Source organism: Manis javanica, chromosome 8, assembly GCF_040802235.1.
Source record: "Manis javanica isolate MJ-LG chromosome 8, MJ_LKY, whole genome shotgun sequence".
Lineage (NCBI taxonomy): Eukaryota > Metazoa > Chordata > Mammalia > Pholidota > Manidae > Manis > Manis javanica.
In genome coordinates, this window is record NC_133163.1 from 106,273,570 (window position 1) to 106,294,156 (window position 20,587).

The window sequence follows — 20,587 nt, forward strand, 5'->3', positions numbered from 1 at the left end:
TCTGGGGTATTGTCAAACTTTTTCAGCTTTGTTATTTCATAGGTTTTTAAAAACATACCTAGTTCTACTTATAAAATACATTTCTTTAATTGTTAGGTTGCACAACTTTACTATTTTTATTAGTCATTTGTACTTATGTTAATATAAATCTTTTCTTTCAATCCATTGCACATTTTCCAGTGATTAATCTTTCTATTGTTCAATTGTTTCTGTACATTAAAGAAATTAGACATTTGTCCATTATTTACCCTATTTGCCTTTTTTTTACTTTCTTATTTGATTTTTCCTAATGTAAAGTTTTAATTTATGTATGTATTTTTTACTTTATGACTTGGGATTTATGAGATTCTTAGAAAAGCCTTCCTTACTCCAAGATGACAAAAAGAAGTTAACTATGTTTTATCAAACAGTCCTCTATTATTAGACTTTTATGTTGTTTCCCATTTCTGAAGACCATATCCTCTTGTTTGTCCTAGACTCCCTGAGAAACTGAAGAACAATAAATGAGTATCTTCTTTATAGTGCCTCTTAATAAACATGTAAAAGATTTTCTTCTCTGATTTCAATAACCTAACTACTTTAACCACATTCCATCTCATCTTTTGGTTCATTTTGTTACTCTGCTCTCAAATCCTCCCTGCCATTTCACATGTGCATTCAAGTGCCAGTGCCCAAACTTGGCACAATACTTTAAGGGTGTGACCAATTCTAAGTTTAGCAGAGGGATATTTTCCTAGCTCTTGGATGTCACAGAACTATTAATATATTTCACTATCACAGTTAGCTTTATAAAAACAGTCACACTATACTGCTGACTCATTCTCAGCTGGTGGTCCCAGGCTATCAAATTCATAAAACTAGAAAAATGTCTAATGTGTTAGATGAAAGACAAAAAGATTTTAAAAGATCCTGGAATTTTGGAACACTGGGTCAAAACATAAAACTTAACAGGAAAAACAAAACAACTGAATACAGGATAGTGATGATTTGATTTAACGCTTAAACAATGAAACCCTTTAGTTTACAGAAAACAATATCAGCAACAATGTGTAATAGCTGTCAACACATTTAATGCATTTTTGACAGGAAAAAAAAAAACATGTCTGTTAACAACCTCTCCCCTCTCTCCATCAGCCAAGGAAAGTTCTTTCTTGGCAAGGTCAGTTCCTTGGCTTTTTAAAGAAATTTGTGCATTGCATAAGAGGAAAAAGGTTTGATTGATTTACTGGGTAAGTTGAAGAGCTGCAGGAAAAAAAAAGGCAGATGCTGAAGATGAGAGGAGAAAAAAAAAGAAATTGGATTAGTTGCTGCGTTGTGGCAAGGGAGGCTTTTAAGATGAGGAAAAGGTTTTAAAGGAAGTGTTGTCATGTGTTATGAATATCATGTCATTTTGTGTGTGTTCTAAGAGATTTAAGTGAAATTTAAACATTTTTTTCCAGTTGTTTTTGGGAGTTTGAAATGTGTGTCTTTGGATGAAACTTTGGGTTGAGAAGTTGCCACAGAATATCTGAACTGTGTACTGGTTACAAAATCCTGTGTCACATCAACAGTATTTATGATTTCAGCATAATAAAGATGACAATCATGTCATTTGTCAGACATCTATATTATTATCGCTAGCCCTGGGTACCAAATTTTACAAGGTTTATTAGTTTGCTAGGGCTGTCATAACTAAGTACCACAGACTGGGTGGGTTAAACAACAAAGATTTATTTTCTCACAATTCTGAAGGCTAGAACTATTGTGTGTCTGTGTGTGTTGGATCTCTTTTTTATAAGGACACCATTTTTTATTAAGGCCCATCATAGTGACCTAATTTTAACTTAATTAGCTTGTTAAAGACTCTGTCTCCAAATACAGTCATATTCCGAGGTACTGGGATTTAGGACTTCAAAGAAGGTACACAAATTAGACCATAACACAAAAGTACTGATAAATTCAATCTTTATTCTCATTTTTAGATCCTTTGAATTTTATTGCTGGTCTTTCAGGACTCTTACTCAAGATCTTGTAATCTATAAACAACCAGAACAGTCTCAACTTCTGCATGAAATTATTGTTAAAAGTATTAAATTAAACTGGTTAGTATTAGTGCACATTATTTCTATTCCACTCTAAAGTATTTAGAATCTGGTAGTTTATTAGATATGTGCAAAATGGTATTATAAAGTTGGCCCTTTGGAGATAAGATATGTGCACAAACAACTGAAGAGAAACAATTTCCTTTTCTACAAAATGAAGCAAGTGGACCAGATAATCTGTAGGTATCTTCCAGTCCTAAAATCCTATAATTCTGGTTCAAGGACAATAAAAGTATAGTATGTTATTAAATATAATTGTAAAATATTGGATATGTGTTATAAATAATGGGCATGTAGGAAAAGTAGAGATGAAATTGGGAATTGTGGAAGTTTTTCTTAAAATTTGAATGGACCACCTGAAATATCTTGGAGAAAAAATACTTTAGGTCTGATTGCTAGCCTAGAGTCAGGCCTTCAAAATCATAAGAACTCATATTAATGGCAAGTTAGGCTCCCACTTTCATAGTGTTTCTATAACCAGCATTTTCTATCATTGTTATACATGCTTCAAAATTGACTTAGGAGAATTGGCCAGGTACAGTCAAGCTCTGCTATACCTTTTATATCTCTGCACAGCTACATGGAAAAATGTATTTTCCATTTCCTTTGTTTATATTTTATTTTGTAGTTTGTTGTGAAAATAGTAACATTTCATCGGTATTAACTGTTTGTCCATGTATCCAGGCAGGGAAGAATAGATAGTAAACCTCTGCAGTACATAGATAAATATCTTGAGTTTGAAAGTGTTTTACACATTATATTTATTCATATTTCCCAAGCTTATGTGGAAATCTATTCATATACTTTTTAACAAGCCAGGATTACATAGTAGATCTGCCAATCCCTAAAATTAGTTTTTAAAAATACCTTGTATAAGTCAGAAAATATGGCTCATCTCTTTGAAGGTTAAAGACAGGCTAATATTTTACTTTTCTTTAAAAAAAAAAAAAGATAAGGGCCACCTGTCAGGCAAAAGTTGTGAAAATGTAATAGTAATACTTACAGGTTGCTTTCTGCAGTGAATTATTACACCTTAAAAGATACCACTGAGGCTCATTTCTGACATGATGTAAAAATCACTTTAGCATGAATAATTTTTAAATGAAGCATTTCTGAGGGTGGAAAGGAGCCATATTATGTTTTATCTGGTTATTAAATTCAAAAAGTGCCTTGGATCAAAAAAGTGAATATTTTACCCAGCATTATTAATATATTCTATTTAGAAAAATGACATTTTTATTCAGATTAAAATAGATGTTCAGTCTAGATAAAGTTAAATGCCTTCAGAGGTATCAAATATGTGTACCTGAAATTGCAGAAATTAATTATAGTTCAAAGACTTAACTTCTCTTCTCACATAAAAGGAGTGTTTAAGTTATCTACTGCTGTATAACAAACCTCTCCAAAATCTAATGGCTTCAAATAAAGCTTGGCAAACTTCTGGGAAAACCCAAATACTAGATAGTTTTAAACTTTGTAGGCCATATAATCTCTGTCAGAAATACTCAAATCTGCTGTTTCACCTCAAAAACAGACAACATGTAAACAAAGGGGTGTGGCTATATTCCAATAAAACTTTATTTACAGGGAAGAGGTCAGATTTGGCTCACAGGCCATAGTTTGTTGACTCCTGGTTCATTAAAGCTCACAGTCCCATGGGCTGATATTTTGGGCAGGGCTCTCAATAGGGAAGACTTGTCTCTGTTCCTCCATGGTTGGATGGGTGGATACAGATGTTTACAGTCAGTTGGCAAGTTGGCTGGGGGACAGAAAGGTCCTGAATGGTCTCATTCACACATTTGGCAGTTGACTGAGGCTGTTGGCTGGGTGCCTTGATTTGCCTTCACATGGCCTCTGGAGTAGGCTAGCTTGGGGGTTACTCATGTAGCATCTAGATTTCAGAGGGGTGAAAGCAGAATCTTCAAGACTTCTTTGAGGCCTCAATTAGGAAGTCACACAATGTCACTTCACCATATTCTATTGGTCAAAGTCACAAGGCTGGCCCAGATTCAAGGTAGGGAAAATAAGACTGTACTTATTGGGAAGAGCTGTAATTTGTGGCCATTTTAAATTCACTTCAGGATGCCAATTCTGTCAAACCGGAGTGCTATCCATTCCTATAAGGCTTTTACCAGCAAATTTCTTACTTTGAAAAACTTATCAAAACTTTGTGCATTGTGATCACAATTCTCACTGTAAATCACATAGCCACAACCTAAGTGAAGTAAGAATTAATCAGAATTTCCACTCAACATATTTTGAAACTTTTGTGAAAAATAGCAGCTATGGAAAAGAGGTCTTTTAAAGTGACAGAATGCAATGATCTCATTTTTAGTTTTAATAGGGCACTTGGTCAAGAAGGTCACATGAGGAGGAGATAGTGAAGGAGAATGTGTAAGTAGTGAACAGAGAGGGCTGGAATTTTGATCCTTGGAGGTGAAGAGATTATTGCTTTTGGAGTAACTCCTTTTGTTTTAGGAAACTCTCCTCAAAGGGTCTTTAGTTACATTAGATTAAGATGGTGTCTGCCAAGCTTCTCTTCTATAAAATTGTATTTTCCACTTTCTAAGGAGTAAGCATTTTATTGAAAGGTTCTTTATTCCACTCTTCATAAATTTTAGTTAATTTTAACATTCATTGATTTTTTTTTGCTGAATTATTATTATGATGGTTGTCAAATAGTGATTTTCTAAAATTCTAAAATTCTATCACTCCTACATTTATTAGTTATAAGGAAAACCTCTCTCCTTTCTACAGTTATTTATATCAGTGTGGATTCATGAATTCCTATTTTATTCAATTTTATAATCCATGTTATTGTTACTTATTGTGACAACCAGATTTGGCCAGTGTGAGCCTCTGGAAACTGGCTTTTCTGTTCTTTTAACAACCTTATCAGTTGTGTACTTTAACTCTGCCTTATTCCTTTTAATGAAGAATGGAATTTAGATGCCAAGGTCTGGTTGCTAAATGTGCTCACTGCTATTGGGATATTGCTATTTCTATACTCTCCCAGTGGACATAACTACAGCATGTATATACATATGTATGTATACATACATTTACAACTCCATCTATCCAGCTATCTTTCTGTTTATCTACCTATTGAATTCATCAGTTCATCAATATTGCTAATCCAAAAAAACAGAGTTCATTCTAGTTTTCTCATTTGCACTTACCTTCTCCAACAATGAGAGTCCCAACAACCATTATCCTTGGCATATTTACATATTTGTTGAATATCCCTGTATGTAACAATTTCCCATTGTTGCTGCCACCTCTCCGTGTGAACACTCCCCTCATTCCACTCACGCTCTGACACCTATTCCAGGCTGCCATTGCCACATCCCCACATGGATACCTTCCTCATGCTGCTCAGGTTCCAACACTGTATGCCAGCCCAGCACAACCACTGCCCCCAGCTGCCCACACAGACTTTTGGATTAAATCTTGAAGGAAGGAAATAATGAGCACATTTTCTTGATTTCTTTCAATTATATGGATTAGGGCCTATTAACACATATTTGCATAACTTCAATGTAAAGCCTCAAAAACATTTTTTGTGTGCCTAAACCTGCAAATAACTAAGAATTATCACAACACATACATTACCAGGACATAGTTGTTACATTACTGTTATCATTGGTTAAACTATATTATTCTTTTTTTTAGCACTTCTGTTATTTGGATGCTATGGTATTTAGACTTCCAGATAAATGATCTGCTACTGTAAGTATCTTTCTATTTCTTATTTCCATATACTAGACATGCTATTCAACAGTTCCAGCCACACCCGCAGCCCTTTTGAAAAAGCAGCCTATTAAACTGTTTAATACCTACAATTCTTCTGGTAGCCAAAGTTAGTTAGACATTGACCCGAAGGCCGTCACCCTATGATTTGACTAGAATAAGGTTCTGCTTATAACAGATGCTGTAGGTTCCCTGATTATATACTCCCCACACTCTCTGATCCACTTCATGCTGACAGCATCCTGCTATAAGCACCTGCCACCTTCTAAGGGATATGGGGCAGACAGGATGTACATGGAAGTTAACACCCCTGGAATCAGCCCTCATGTAATGAAAGATGGGAAATGGAGGACAAATACCCAACTTCTTCACTTCTAAACTGGGATAACTCTGAAGAAAATTCTACACTGTCTCCCAGAGTTCCCCTGTAGAACTGAAATCCAGTTGCCCAATGCAGTAACATGCTCAGTAATGGACCCTTTATTGGCTTCTTTCCCTTCCTTGTCTTAATTCCCTGTTCCCTAAAAGTGCTTCCAGGAACCACTTCCCAAGTTAAATACCAGCTCTCAAATCTTTACCTCCAGGTTAGCTTCTATGGAAACCCAACCTAAGAAACCACTCAAATGTCTCAATAGTTATTGGTGGAGTCAAACAGATGTCCTTTCTCAGGTATTTAAATTGTAAGTATATATATATATATATACACACACATATACTCACACACACGTGTGTGTGCATATATATTTTTTTAACTGTCTTTAGTTGGACAGAGGGAAAGAAATATGTAAACACTATTTGAACCACGTAAATGGTGGGCACTAGAGAGAAGATTAAAATCCCTGACCAGAAGCACTACCCTTTGGCTTCAGAACTACCCTCCAGTTTTAATCTTGGTTAGACTGTGCCCTTTGACATAGCTCCTCTCGGATTTCCACGATATTCTTCCACGCTATAACTTTACATGCGGCCTATGAATAATGAACACTGCACTCCCACCCTTCTTACCTGAGTTTATACTGAGAATTTCTTTCCTTGGCACTGAACTACAATAAGGGAAGTATTGACTGATTATATTTTGCTTCCTTTATTGCAACTAAAAGCCTTGCATAACATAGGCACTCAGTTAATATTTAGCTGATGAAGAAATGAGAGGAGTATTTAAAAGGTATATATGTATGTACTCAGGTTCAGAACTACTAAGTCTTAGCTATGAAAAGCAGAAAAAAAAAATCCCTTCCCCCGACCATAGGGCAAACGCTTGAACAAATTTTCATACCTTGTAACTATAAGAACTAACTACCTTTTTTGTATGCTCAGCACTCCTTTCTTCCCTCTTCTGGTAACCGTCCCACCTTCCTCAAAGCCCCCTGCCCCATATATATACACATTTCCTTTAATCAACCACCTGTCCCCTCAAATTATGAGATTCTATCCCTGCCATCAAGAAGGTATATATCCCACAACTGGTAAGTCAGAATCCCCTATATTCCAGGGGGTTTGCTCATGACCTAAGGCAGATCAAAATTTACCCTTGGATTTTACAAATGGACTATGGAGAGAAATGCTATTTTCATCTCCTGAGTGTTCCAAGCTGTGGTAATGTAAGCTTGGATTTGTTTATACCTACTCCTCACCCCCCATTCCAATCAATCTTCAAGAAGGAAAAGTCTATCTTCAGTAGAAGTGGTCAAAACACATAGGGAAACACAGCCAAGAGAGAGAGAGAAGGAGGCAGGGGATGGGAGAGGAAGATCGAGCAATGTTTTCTGAGTCTTAAGAGTCCTACAAACCAGCCTCACCTCATATTTCTCTTTATAAAGAGCCAATACATTTTTTTTACCTTTTTAGATAGAGATGGGTTTTTATCCCTTGCAACCAAATATTATAAATATACACAAAAGTGGAAAAGTAACTCTAAAACTATGACAGGAATACATGTTAAAGTTTAAATCTCCCCCCAAAACACTCCTCACTCCTTAGAGCAAGATAGACACCAATAGAAGGCCGTAATTGTGTGTCTCCCATTGCATTGTGTGATAAATGTCTGGGAGACTACAGCAGAGGCCACTGTATGCCAGGGTGTTCCTTAATAGAAATTAGGGTGTATTCAGAGAAAGGGGATTTCAGAAAGAAAAGGGAAGATTATTATGTAATGCATGAAAGGAAGATTATGGGAGGAATGCTAATACTTCTTTGTAAGAGATGGAGTAGAAGGTTTTTTTTTTTTCTAGTAAGAAGAAGTTTATGGAAATTAACCAAGTGTGAAAGGTGATTTGTCCCAAAGCCTTTAATAAATGTTATCAGAGTAAATCAGAACAATCTAAGTGTCTTCTGGTCATTTTCACTTGGCTGTCTCAAAAGAACCTAAAGTAAATCTGAAACTGAGACTGTATCTCCCAAAGGTGGTAACTTTTTACTACCCCTTATTAGCATGTCACCACCATTTATCCAATTTATGTGTAACTTCTTTGCCTTTTCTTCCTCCATATTAACTTAATCACCCTTGGCCCCGGACAGCACGGGGAGGGTTTGGCACCCCCTGCCCAGCCCTGAGCCAGGCACCACCATTGTTACGAAAACTCCATCAGAAATGCAACTGGTTTCTCAAAAAAAAAGAGAGAGATTTATTTATCTCTTCAATGTCTCTTAAATCTCTCTGATTATTCCCAATTCCACTGCCTTTCTCTGTCCAAGCTGTCCTCACACTGGACTACTATTCTAACCTACTAATTTTTGCATTTCTAACCTACTAACCCTGCATTTACTCTTGCTCCCCTCCAATCATTTCAAGCCATGTTCCACTTTGAAAGCCACCGTGTGTGTGTTTGTATGTGCATGTACACACGAGTGAGAATGCACGTTTATGTTACTTTATTCTTATTTTGTTTAAATTCTTCCAAAATATATTAGATATCTAATGATTTCTGTAAAGAAAATTTCCACCCTCCTTAAGGTTGTAACACTCTAAATTTCTTTTAGGAAACCACCCCTTGGCCAAGTCGTTTGGGATTACCCCCACCTCCAGCTCCAGAGTTGCGGAAGCCCTAACTAGCATACTCTCCCCTAGGCATAGATTGTTTTAGGGAAGGGCATTTAACCAATACCTACACCACTTAATGAACTACATTCCCCTAGCCAAAGAGATTGGTTCAGGTGGGCATGTGATTTAAGCAAATCAAACAGGGACTTTGGATTTTGTGACCATGATATGGGAACTAGACTGAAGATTGAGCTAGCACAAGGATGAGAAGAGTCAAGAGATCCCAGAGAACCAGAGCTGGGGCATGAAGACACCATCCTCCCACAGATAAAGCTGTGCTTGGGTGGGCTCTGAACTCTGAACTTCACCTTTACATAAGCCAAATATATATATTTTTTGTCTTAAGGCAGGTTGGACTGAGTTTTCCATCACTTGCATCTGAAAGATTCTTAGCTAATATCCACCCAAGCTAATGTACCATTGCACATGGAATAAAGGTAAAACTCCTTAATACAATTTGAGGCACATTTGCATGTGCTCCCTGGGTTCAAGCCACAGAGGCCAACCTTAAACGCTGTTTATGCCATTCCCTCTTCATAAAACCCTCTTGGCCTCCCATATACCCAGTATTATTATGCTTCTTACCTTCTTACCCTTCAGTTCTCAGATCAAATGCCTTCCATGAGTCCTCAGACCAGATCTTTGTTATTCACTCTCAAAGCACAATATGGATTCAATTTTGCTACTTTTAAGTATAGAAAGTATACATTTATTTGTGAGATTCTTTCATAAAGGTCTGTCTCTCTAACTTAACTATAAGGTACATGTAAGAAATTATCTCTTTCTGCTCATTATTTATAGTTCCTGACACACAGTAAGTACTTTCTTATTATTTTGTTGTTGAGTGAATTAAAGAAACAACAAGAGGAAGACATTCTCAGCATGATAAGTTTCAGTTAATCTCACACTTTATCAAGTAACTTGAATTGCATTTGAAAAGAAGCAGAAAGTCACAGCAAATATCACTGGTTCACTTACAAAATGAAAATAGGTTAGTAAAAGTTATTTTAAAGTCAGGATGGGAGGAATTTTCCTGGTTATATCCAAGCAATTTATAAAAATGAGACATTTTAAAAACAGACATATCAGAAACACATACTGTTTTATCAAGAGAAAAAATTAAATGCTGAGTTAACATCTTTGTAGAATCAAAGGGTGAGTGATAAATTTGTTTTTAATGTTCACCAAACGGGGCAGAATACGACCGATGTATTGATTTAGAAGTAGAGGGTATGATTTGGAAAAATAGGATTTCTGGCAAAATTCCTCCTCTAGCTTAAAGGTACATCAAGAAACTGATGAATGTTTGCAATTCCATTTCAATGTTGGATAAGATCTCAGCTGGCCGACTTTCTCTCAGCTATTGAAAAAAGCTGGGAGTGATTTTGTATACTAAAAACTGCAGTCTTTCATCATAGTCAAAAGACAATTTTCAATGAATTTCAGTTTTATGCGGTCACATTTCTGCATCAACTTTTCTTTCCTGGTGTTCCATCCTTACACCAGAGAAACAACAGATGTGTCTGGAAGGTTAAGCTGACAGTATTTTGCTCTCAAGTGTTTCATAAACATAACAAAATTTATTATATACTTAGTGGAACAATACCTTGGTGGTGGTGGTGTTTTCAATAATGGATGAATGAAAATATACTCTAAGTCAATTTAGAATATGAACGAGATATGATTCCGTAATTAGGAACACAGACAAAAGTAAAATCACAATGCTTGTATCTCTAAATTTATTTTTCTTCAATTTGAAATGCCTTCCCTTCCCATTTCTGCATAATTCAAATTCTCCTTGGTTTTCAACAGCATACTGAATTCACACCTTATTATTCTGGTTTTTGTAAATACTTCTAGATGAGTATACTTATTGTGTGGGATATGGAAATCCCAATTGTCAATCCAGGGACTAAACTGTATCAAATATCACCTGGAAAACATTTAAAAATATGTTTTCCAAATTGCTCCCCATTCCTTTTCTCCCACTTCTAAGATTGTGACTCAGTAAATCAGAGAATCTAAGGCATCTGAATATTTAAAGAATATTCTCTGTAGACCCATGTTTATAGCAGTATATAGAGCCACAGCTCATAACAGCCAAAAGGTGGAAGCAACCCCAGCATCAAAGATGAGTGGATAGACAAAATGTGATATATACATACAATGGAATATTACTTAGCCTTAAAGTAGTGTAATTCTAATATATGCCTCAACATGGGTAAGCCCTAAGGACAAGCCCTAAGGACAAAATAAGCCAGTCACAAAAGGACAAATACTGTATTTCATTTAAGTGAGGTATGTAGAATAGTTGGGTCCTTTGAGAGAAAAAGTAGAATAGTGGTTGCCAGCAGCTGAGGAGACGGGAGAATGGGAAGTTAGTAGAGGTAATGGGTACACATTTTTACCCACTAAGACAGGAAGACTTTTGGAGGGATGGTGGTAGTGGTGGCACAACAATGGGAATGCACTCAATCCCACTGAATTGTGCACTTAAAAATGGTTAAGATGGCAAATTAGATTACATATATTTAACCACAATTTTTAAAAAATTCTCTAGATGTGGAAACAATGGTCTCAGTCATTCCTGTTGATTCTTCATTCTTCTTTATCATAATATTTTATTCATGTGTACCTTTATAAATATTTACTGAATATCTACCATGCCCAAGGCATAATTCTAAATGCTGGAAATATAATCATGACTCATGCAGACAAGGTCCCTGCTCTCAGAGAGTCAAAATTGTACTGTCTATGATACTGTATTTATAAGACTTAGTGTTGTAACATGAAACAGAAAACTCAACTTCACAGTGGCTTTAATACTCAAGATGTTATTCTCTCATATAAGATGTCTGTTTGGCAGGGACTAGGTTCCTTCAACCTTTCTTCTTTATCAACACAGGCTATGACCATATAGGCATGGTCCAAGGTGACTGCTAGATAGCTGGTCATCGCATCTGCATCTCTACCACCAAGAAGGAGAAAATACAACCCAAAGGGCATAACTCTTACATTAGAGATATTCTCTGAAATGATATCTAATTGACAATAATTTAGTCATGTGGCCATGCCTCACTGCAAGGAAAGCTAGAAAATGCAATCTTTATTTTGGGCAGCAATTTGCCTAGCTAAATTTCAAGGGTTCTCTTGCTAAAAAAAGAGGAGAATGGATACTGGAGAGCTATCATACTTGCTCATAATGTTTTTCCCAGCAGATCTTGAATCCTTTGAAGGGAGAGGTGTCTCTAAGGATAGAATTAATAAGAAGAGACCAAGAAGCAAGGTAAAGGGAACATTTGTGATGCTATCCTCTGAGGGTTTCACCCCTTTAATATGCCACTAGCTAATGATAAGGACTGCCTTAGAGCAGGGGTCAGCAAACTTTTCTGTAAAGGGCCAATATTCAATTTGTTAGGCTTTGCAGGCAATAGGATGTCTTTGCCAACCACTTAACTCTGCTATTGATTATATGAAAATAGCCATAGAAAATATGTAAATGAATAAAAGTTGCTTTTTCCAATAAAACTTTATTTATTAAAGCATGGTAGGCTGACCCTTGCCTTATCTCACAATATAAGCCCTTAAAACAACTTGGTATATTACCCCTATATTTCATATTTTATCACCTACATAGGCTACTATTCAAAGCCAAATGTGAGACTAAGATCCCTCAGGAATGTGGGTTTTGCTCATACAGTCAGGTTAGCCACTGAAACAAGTAGAGATAATAGTTAAGCACTGGGGAGGATTTAGAATGGATAGTAAAGGAGGTATTGTGGAGGAGGGCCAATTGTGGCAAATATTTTCCACCATTCTTTGGGTTATCTTTTCACATTCTTGATAGTGTTCTATGAAGCATAAAAGTTTTAAATTTTGATGCAGTCCACTTTTCTTTTTTTCTTTGGTTGCTCATGCTTTTGGTATCATATCTAAGAAATCATTGTCTGATAAGGTCACAAAGACTTATACCTATGTTTTTTTCTAAGAGTTTTATGATTTTAACTATTATGTTTAGGTATTTGGTCCATTTTAGGTTAATTTTTATATATGATATGAGGTAGGTGTACAACTTCATTCTTTTGTATATGGATATTCAGTTCTCTCAGCACTGTTCCTTGAAGAGACTATTCTTATCCCCTTTGAACTGTCCTGGCACCCTTGTTGAAAATCAGTTGCCCATGAATGTATGGGTTTATTTCTAGACTCTCCCAAAAGTGAAATCTCAGTTAGGGTACATAGGAATTGAAAAGGACTGTGATCACTTATCCTGACAGTAGTGCCACGAAACAGACTGGCCATTAGTTTTTGTTACCTGGATACTTAGAGTTGTTTTGATTCCTGTTCTTTTCATAGTCTGATGCTTAGCTTTTAACTCTTTGTGCTCCTGCACATCTTTGAGCACATTCCTTGTTTTTACTTGAGATAGCCAGAGGTTTGTTGTTGTTGTTGTTTGCTTGTTATGGAGAAATCGAAATAGATAGAGATAGAAATTGATTCCTGGAAGTACCTGTCACAGCTGACACTTGGAATGACAATGTGAGGTTGGAAAGATCATGCTGAGGCAGGAGACGGTGTGGATTTCTCTTTCTCTGGCTGGGAAGATGGCTACCTTCATAAGTATGTTGTATTTGGAGACTCAGGCAACATGTATAGTGGGCTAGAGATTTATGAGGGTCAGTAGAAAAGTGTCATCTGGATAGATCAGGTTGGATATTTTTTTCAGTCTGAGATGAGTTAATATAAGTAAGAGATAACTGGCTTACCAGAAAGTAGAGAGAGAACAGAAACTGTTAAAGGAAGCCCTTTCTGTCTGTGGTCTGTGATCAAAGACAGTAAGTAGCCAGATAATCGTGAACTTTGCTTGTTTAGCAAAGCTAAGTTCTCTCCCTCAAGACACAGTTAGTGGAAGCAAAGTATAGGATGCTGGAAATTTAAGAAGGGACCCATGGAAAGCCCTACTAAGCATCTGTTTTTGAGTCTTCATTGCCTGATGAAGTCTTCACTTAGCCCCTCACTAAAGCACAGCACTGAAATGCATGGGATACGGGAGCCCAGATTGGTTTGTCTCTTCCAACCCAAGCTATTGCTTGTCATTGTCCCTAGGAAATATACAAAATGGAGGCCTTACAGCTGAGGGCAGCAGAGAAGAGAAGAGCTCCAAGGCCTGTTGCCATGAGAGAGGACAACCTGATGCTGGATGTCAGTGGAAAGCATACTAGGTTTCTAAATAAATTTATTGCTAGAGAAACATTCCAGAGATTTATTATGAGGGGTTTCTTACATGACTATGGAGGTTGAAAATTCCAATGATCTGCTCTCAGCAAACTGGGGACCCAAGAAAGCCAGTGGTGTGCTTCCAGTCCAAACTTAAAGGCCTGAGAACCAGGGGAGTCAATGGCATAAGTCCCAGATCAAGTCCAAAGGCCCAAGAACCAGGAGCCCTGGTGTCCAAGGACAGGAGAAGATGGATGTCCCAGCTCAAGCATAAAGAGCAAATTCTCTCTTCTGCCTTTTTATTTTATTCAGGCCCTCAGTGGAGTAAATGATGCCCACCTGAAATCTTTGTACTCAGTATATTGATTCAATTTGATCTTCTTACTTGGTATACTTATTCAAATGCTAATCTCTTCCAGAAACCCCCTCACAGACACACCCAGAAATAATGCTTTATCAGCTATCTGGGCATATCTCAGCACCATCAAGTTGACATATAAATTAACCATCAGATGCATATTGCTGAGAACATAGAACTAGACACAATAACTGACATAGAAACTGGGAAAGGAGGGAGTTCTGGGGTGTACATGGCAGAGTTGCACAACTGTGTGTAGGAATACTTAATGACATTGTATGCAAGAGAGGAAGAGTGTGTGGATATTAAACCACCAGGAAGATTATAGTAGAAAACTATTGTTTTTGCTTGCCCAAATTTTCCTTTATAAAAAGTTTCTTCCCCCATGCTTAAATCAGACTGTTCTAGAAGGGAACCTATACTTCTCCAGCTCAGTTGGCATGTAACCCAGACCTGATGTGTTAATTTATTCCATCTCCCTGGCTCAATGAATGATGTAGGAAAGCTTAAATGATCCAAGCCAGATCAATAAAGTCAGCCACAGATTTTTGATAGAATCATTGGGGAAGAGACACATCCTTTACACAGGAACTGCCTGGCTGATAGAATGTAACTTGGCAGCTCTCAGAGACCAGCATGCCACTACTTTGGGAAGGATGGTGTTTACGCAGAGGAAAGCAGAGTGAGAACAAAAGCCAGCAAATGTCCCTATTGCTTAGCCATTTGGAGAAGGTGTAGTGGACATTTATCTGAAGCTCACACTTTGTGAACACCCTCCCTTTGGTTAGGGAGTTTCCCTAAGTATCCCTCCCCAAGATAAAAGTCAGAAATTGTGCTTCCTTAGCCCTCCTTATAGCTGGGCATAACCATGTGATGCGGGCCCCACCAAACACCCTTGTGTAACTAACTGCCTTTGCAAAGAGACCTGTGTGAGGAGGAAATGACACATGGAATACATTTTTGCCAGTGAGAGTAACACCGATGCCACTTGGCTTGCAGGAGTGGCACTGTTGAGTTTCTGGTAACAGAGCTGGCAGTAGCGCTTGTACCAGTAAATTCAGTTCCTGCTGGCAGTGGAAAAGTAGCACTGAGTGCTAGGAGGGGGCTGACACTGTAGCAGTGTCCTCAAGCTAGTTCTGATGCCTGTTATAGCTGGTGTCCTGGAAGTTCAGCCTGAGCCTGGCTCTCTAGCCCTCCTGGAACTTCTGTGACTTACAAAATATCCTTTAATAAATTTCTTTTCATCTTAACCAATCAATTAGATTTGTTACTTCCAACTAGACTTCTGGTACTTATACACAATTGGTAACAATCTGTTACAGAGATGGATATATGAGTGACAATTCTGTGACACAGGCATTGTTATTCCCATTGTACAGATGAAAAATAGGCCTAATAGGTCCTAAATGAATCCTGCCCAAGGTAACACAGCTAGTAAATCTTTGAGCAGAGATTATCATTCTAGTCTCTATTTTCAATCTCCAAAGTTCATCTTTTTTCGTATGCCATTTGAAACATGCTTTCAGAAATAATCTTGTGACAGAGTAGATTAGCTTGCTCAGAACCTATCCCAGTCTCTTCTGAGTGTGCCTTCCCATACTACAGAGGCTAGAAAGCTAAAACTGACATTTCTCAGACTTATTTGCAACTAGGAATATGATTTAGATTCCACCAATTAGATGCAATTGTGTGAAAATTGAATTTAGAGCTGAGCCAAGTAGGAAGGAAGGCCAGCCTTCATTCTGACAGTGCAAATCAGGTACACATGGTTTGGGGCCAACAATTGAGACTACAACTTTCTAATTGCTGAATTGTAGCAAAAGTAGTGTGATCTTGGAGCTGGGAGGTAGCTTGTTTTCCTAGCTTCCTAACTGCTGCAAGAGACAGTTCTCTAGATATGTCAGAGTTCTGGAAGTCATTCCTGGAAGCCCAGCCCACTCCTCCAGCCTTTCTAACTGTGAGCCTCTGATTTCCTGCATCCCATCCTTTTCTGCTTAAACTACAAAATCAGTTTCTATTATCTGCTTCTGAATTCTGTCTACCACAAGCACATATAGAGGTCAACTTCATCTCTAACCTCAAAGATAAAGTATTGTTTAATCAAACAGGACTGATAGAGATTATCTTTTCTCAGAATCACTATTAAGGGGTAGAAAAGTATGTATTCAAAGTAAATAGATACATTGAAGTAATAAGCACCATGACCTTTCCAGTCTTGCTATATTTGTATCTCAGGAAACTGAATGTATCAGTCAGAGTACAGGAAAGCAATAGATGGCTCATTCAAACTGGATTATTTGAGGAAATCTGAATAAAGACCAATTTTCAAAAATATATACAGGGCATAGAAAACCACAGGCGTTGTGCAGTGCTCCTAGACCTGATGCAGCAAGAGGAAGGAGCCTGTCACAGACTGAATGTTCATGTCTCCTCAAAATTCCTATGTTGAAATTCCAACCCCCAATGTGATAGTATTAGATGGGGCCTTTGAGAGGTGATTAGGTGAGGAGAGTGAAGCCCTCGTGAGAGGGTTCGGTGCCCTTATTAAGGAAACCCAGAGAGTTCACCCTTTTTCAATCACAGAGGATAAAGTAAGAAGTTAGCAGTCTATAATCAGGAAGCCGACTCTCATCAGACACTGAGAGACACCGAATCTGCCAGCACCCTGATCTCAGACTTCCAGTCCCCAGAACTGTGAAAAATAAATTCTTTTATTTATTGTTTATAAGCCACCCAGTGTATGGCATTTTGTTATAGAGCCTGAATTAAGAACCATTACGGAAGCCTGGAGACAGTTATGCAGAGAAGATGCCTTCCAGGAGCTGTGCTCTTCGGTTGAGGGATGGAGCTAACTCGCAGCAGACAGCCTCACAGGCGGGGATCAGAGAGGGGGCAATCTCACAGTGTGCCCTCCTTGCAATCTCCTGCCCACCTGCAAGTCAGAGGACAAGAGCATGTGTTGTCCTCACAGGAAAACCTCCCAGGGTGGAGAACCATGGAGAGTCGGTATCAGCAGCAAACTGGAGATATCCAGCACAGTAAATGAAATAGATCAACAACTCCAGTGCAGTAAGAGATCATAAAGAATGCAGGTTGCAGTGTTTCAGTGCTACTGAATTTAACCCTCACAGGTTGAGTTTATTCATTCTTTTTAAAGATAGCGAATATGGTCTGCTTTATGTGATCTGAGGGCATTTTACTGAGTTTAGCTCAGAGTATCAGAGTGTGAGAAGTGGAAGTCGCCTTAGAGATCTTGCTGAATATTTCTCATTTTATAGATGGAGAATTTAAGACTTAGGGAAATCAAATAAATTTTCCCAGTCATATATCCAGAATCCCCAGAACCAGGAGGCACACCCAGGTCTAATGATCCCCAATACAGGGCTTCTTCCACTGTTTGTAGCTAGAATCCACGCTGGACACAAGTTATGCTCATTACAAAGTGCCAGGCTGTGATGTGGATGCCGTCTCAGGTTTGAGCATTTCTCTGCCTTGGTTTTATTTTTCTCTTCATTTTAAACAATTACCTGAGAAGCTGAATTTCAAAGATACTTTTCCAAAAAATAGCTAGAAGATATGCAGGAGGAAATTAGCATAATGCATTTTATCTATAATTTACAGGGTATAATCTAAAAATGTGTGACAAAGCAATGCTAGTAGTGCAGAGAAAATTCCCCTGGGGTATTTCGTTCCATTTAAAAAACACCTCAGTATGGGGCAATGTGAGAGCAGCAGCCTGTGACATACTTCTATCAGGGCAAAATGTTATTCCAGTGATTCACAGCAAGAGACCTGACAAACACTTCTGAGTCGATATAAAAGTTCTTGCCATCACGATAAAATGAGAATTGCAGTGGGTGGTCCCATTCTAGCCTCATGTCTCCTTCTACTTCTGTCCTGGCTTAGGTGGTTGCCCTGGAAACAGTGGGGAGGCAAACAAAACCATTTGGAACAACTTTTAGGAAGCCTTATGCATGCAGGCCTAATTTTTATTTGCTGCTGCCTTTTTTCTCTTCTCAAGCAGTGACTTTTCCAAAGCTATCATTCCCTGAGAGGGTGTACTCTTTGGACTGCCTTGAAAGTTGATTCATTCTAAAGTCTTTGGCAAGGTCCAGTTGGAGGACTGGCCAGAGTTTGGCAGATAGTTGGCGAAAGGGGCTTTATTTTTCGTTATTCAGCTTTGTATCCCAACACAGATGGTCTTGATCTCCTCTTCCCCCACCTACAAATTTTTCTAAAATGACACCCAAGTTTTTCTTGGCAGAAGTTTTAATTCTTGGCAAACAGTTCACTGCAGCTCTAATTATGATGACAGCTTTAATGGAGAAGATAATCATATTAAATGGTTCTTATTCAGTTCCATGTGATGAATTAGTGATTACCATGAAATGTGTTAAGCAGCCAAAAGTAAGGGGAAGAGATAATGTACTGTGCTACAAGTTGAGATCTGAAGGATTCCAAAACTGGTGAGAGATTGGACAAAATGACCTTTAAAGAGAAGATGCTGATTCCAGTATCTCTTGTAGCTTAGTTGGCAACTAAGAAACTCCTTTTTCCTGTGTCTGTTAAAGAAAAAGTTACTCTGATTCTTGTTAAAATGGTAAAGAAGACTTTATTCAAGACTATTGCAACAGGAGCTGACTCTATTGCAATAGGATAGAGAGATCAAGTTCAACTCCCAATACAACAAGGACAAGTGTGGGTTTATAACCAACCAGTGGGAAGAATGAGGAGTTAGTGGATGAAAAATTATTAAAAGGAAACATCAAGCGTATGGGGATTCTTTTTAACAGGATTCCCGCCAAAGGCAGGTCAAGGAGATTTTCATCAGAGGTGGGGATGAAGGACTTGACTGGATAACAAGGGTGGTCAGATATTGGTGGTGGGGAGAGTCTTGCTAAACTTACTTAGCAGTATTATTAAACCTGAGGTGGGCATACCAAAGACAGGAAGGGGTCAAGATCGCAGCCTGAGAGTCTTTTTCAGCCCCTCTTGTTCAAGGAAGGAAGAGACATTCTTCTTTCCTCTGAACAATATAAATCCATTTCTTGTTCAGGCTCTTTGTGTTCATTAAGGCATCTGAACCATTGTTGGGACTTGGTAGTAGAGGATATTTGCTGAATGGTACAAATCAGCAGGCATTTAATGGGGAATTTCTATGAAAATCAAAAGCAAAACAAAGATTAATCCTGAAGTACACTACAGATCCAGTTTCTGAGTCCACAGAGTAGCCATTGAGATGATTTCTAGATGTTGGGCTCAAAGCATCTTCAGATGGTGGAAGAAACTGGTTTGCAGTTTCAGTATCTTTGATGATGGCATAACATCAGTGACATGAGACAGTCATAGTGACAGAGAGTGACATGCTTCCCAGCACCAAGATATTTCTTGGAGTATGGAAGATGTAGAATTTTCAGTAACCTTCCTGAGTGACCTATATAGCAGTGGCTCCAACTATGAAGGGTGCCTGTTGTCCAGGTTCAACTTGCAAGATAACCTAGAGTCCCAGTAAGAATCTGGACAGTCAGGTTTTAGTTCTTATTGACACCAAGTTAGGAAAGTGGGAGAAAAGTTGGAAACACAAATTTAGAGAGTTGTAGTCAAATATTGGAGGAAACTACAAGAATTGGGAATTTGGTAACGACTAACAAAATGTGCAAGATGGCAGGATTCAGTCCAATCTACAAGTGGATAACAAAGCTCAAAGATGATGAACAGGTCTAGAGTCTGATAACCTTCAAGGGTGGGTTATAGTTTTTCAATGAAACATAAAATTTCTCTCTACACTCACCCTTCTTTCACCAGAGTTAACCAACATAAGATTATTCTTCTTTACAAAGTAAATCTGGTTTCAGTAGATTTTTGGCCTATTATTTACATAAGTGTAGCAAGAATAAGAATTGACCACAGAAACCTTTGAAGGTTTGCTTTGCTGGAACTTTTCCTAAGGAATCCCATATTAGACTTTCAAAAGCTTCCCGAGGCTAGGAAACCATGCCAACAACTTGCCACCAGATTTCGCCTGCAGTACCTATAGATTTGGGTGAATTTCTCTCCCCTCTAGGCCCCCAAAATATCCTGAGCTTCCTTGACCTGCCAAGAAGTGACCTTCCTTATTCACCTGTAAGACTGGGAATCCAG

At 38.0% G+C, this 20,587-nt stretch overlaps 1 protein-coding gene and 1 long non-coding RNA gene across 6 annotated transcripts in view; one reads left to right on the forward strand and one right to left on the reverse strand.

The window, feature by feature from the left end:
- The window catches only part of ZNF280D (zinc finger protein 280D), a 296,039-nt gene that overhangs the window by 182,829 nt on the left and 92,623 nt on the right, over nucleotides 1-20,587 (reverse strand). The gene's annotated exons all lie outside the window — the stretch shown is intronic.
- Nucleotides 1-20,587, forward strand: part of LOC108407909 (uncharacterized) — a 120,333-nt gene that overhangs the window by 58,086 nt on the left and 41,660 nt on the right. The window contains exons 2-5 of one of the 4 annotated variants that reach the window (XR_012120707.1): nucleotides 5,754-5,810; nucleotides 6,416-6,511; nucleotides 9,218-9,308; nucleotides 12,090-12,157. This is a non-coding gene — a long non-coding RNA (uncharacterized lncRNA). The remainder of the gene's footprint in view (nucleotides 1-5,753; nucleotides 5,811-6,415; nucleotides 6,512-9,217; nucleotides 9,309-12,089; nucleotides 12,158-20,587) is intronic. The other 3 variants (XR_012120709.1, XR_012120708.1, XR_012120710.1) reach the window with 3 other exon arrangements.